Below are 2,365 nucleotides of genomic sequence, written 5' to 3'. Positions count from 1 at the left end.
CCAATGTCAAAACACAATTCATACCATTTGCATATCAATATTATATCACATTTCATATAATATCCCAAAATCATATATTAAAGTGAGATTCATAAAAATATTATTCACATTTCGTACAAGTTTCACCCAAACAAAAGTTTTGAAACAACAATAAGCATAATGTGATATTTTTAGCAAAAAAATCACTAATTTGAATAATATGAAAATAAATTAAATATAATACTTACCCTAACAACTTTTTTTGCCTTTTTTGGATATTCGAATTTCTGATTCCTTCTTTTTTGTTGTTCTTCTTATTGATGGTTTTGAAGATTGAGCAATTTCTACATTTATTGCTTTTTTTCTTTTTTATTTCACTAACAAAATCAGAATTCGAATCAAAAAGGGTTTCTACAATTTTCTCCTTCCTATTCTTTCCCTTTTGATTTGCTGGACTCACCATTTACTTTGCTTCGTTTTTTTTTATCCTTTTGATCCTTCGACTGAGAGGAACCACACTTTGCAAGAATTTCAACATTCTTCGTGTGTAGATCTCATCCCACTATTAAATCATATAAATGTGGGAGTTCTACTGATTTTCTTTTTGAATGAAGAAGACGAACGTTGAAGATGGTGAGAGAGAAAAAGTTAGTTCTCTGTAAAAGAGAAACGTGGGGTGGGGTGTGGATTTACGTGTGGGTAAAAGAGGAAGGTGGGGGTTGCTGTGTGAAATCTGGAAAAAAATCCCTAAAATGCTGGAAGAGATGATGACAATTGATTCTCTAATATTAATGTTATCCCTAAAATGGTGGAAGAGATAATGACAATTGATTCTCTAATATTAATGTTATTTCTCTTACTTATTAATTATAATGTAATTATAAAAATAATAACTAATTAAATAAATTAATTATAAATTAAAACTAATCTGTTAATATTTGTAATTAAACTGTTATAAGTAGTAATATAAAAAAAGTACATCTAAAGGCTGTAATATTAATCCTTAAATAGATATACGAGGTGATTTTTCCTTGAAAAAATTGGCAGTGCTCATTTGTTTAAAGAGTCTCCTTTTGGTTATCTAGTAGGGTTGTCCCAATTGAAAGTCCAACCTCAGATTATTAGAAGTCTTGTTCATCATTTATCTAACAATCGGGATGACATGTTTGTGTTTGACATAAATGGTAAAGAAATGCATTTTGGGCTTAGAGAATTTTTGGTAATTACTGGTTTTAAGTGTGGTGGGTGTATGATTTTTTATCATGATCAAAATAGTACATCAAAGTTACTTTCTTGTTACTTTTCAAATGTTGTTGATAAGGTTTTGAAAGCTGATTTCATAAGAGTGTTTAAAGAAGATGGGTTGATTCAGGAAGAAGACTTTTTTAATATGTCTATGATTTATTTTATTAGTACATTCATATTGTCATCTCCACCACAATTGTCACATATTCCAAAAGATCACTTCTTATGTGTTGAGTCGGGACAGTACATTATGTACCCCTGGGGCAATCTCTCATTTTTTAATCTTCGTCATTCTATATCGAGTCAAATGGCAAAAGATTCAGATTATGTAAAGTTTGAAGGGTTTCCGCTCGGGTTGCAAATTTTATTTTATGAATGTTATAACAAAGTTGATGGTTCAATTGCAATTCGTAAATCCAATCGAACGCCTAGAATATTCAATTGGGATATATCCAAAAACAAGATATATTTTGACCATCTCCAGAAAGGAATGTTCAGAAAATACGGCAATCAGGTAATAGAAGTTCTTTTGTTATTATTAATTAATTTTCTTTTTTATGAGTAGTGTATATTCACAATTTATTATTATTGTGTTAGTAAACATTTGAAGATCTTGTGTTCATGGATGAGGAGCTTGATATCATTGAGGCGGAAAATCTAACTGTTTTGACTGATATTTCATTCAATAAAAAGAGTAAACGTGATAGATCTGTAAGGCAAAATGAGAATTTACAGACTCATTTTGTCATTCGACAGAATGTCAAAGATTTGCCTCATAGTTCTGCACAAAAAGTTGGAAGTGATCCGAGTTTGTCATTTAATAAGGATTTGCAGAAAATTGCCCAAGAAGTTGTGAAGGTATGATTATAAATTTTTCATTACTTACTGTCAGAATTTTGGTTGAAGAAACATTAATGTCATTTTAATTTTTGTTAGGTTCGTAATGAGTTGGAAACGTTTGAAAAAAATGTAGATGCTAATTTGTTGAAATGAAGACTTTTATGGATTCATCATTCAAACATATCATTCAAGAGTTGAAATCTTTTCAAAATGATGTTTCAACCAACAAAGATTTAGGTGGTGAACGGGTTAGTCTACTTATTAATATATGGACTTATTATTTACTTGTAAACTAATTTTT

The sequence above is a fragment of the Solanum stenotomum genome, chromosome 6, assembly GCF_019186545.1.
Source record: "Solanum stenotomum isolate F172 chromosome 6, ASM1918654v1, whole genome shotgun sequence".
NCBI lineage: Eukaryota > Viridiplantae > Streptophyta > Magnoliopsida > Solanales > Solanaceae > Solanum > Solanum stenotomum.
The sequence above is the reverse complement of the archived record's forward strand: the minus strand, read 5'-3'. Positions refer to the sequence as shown.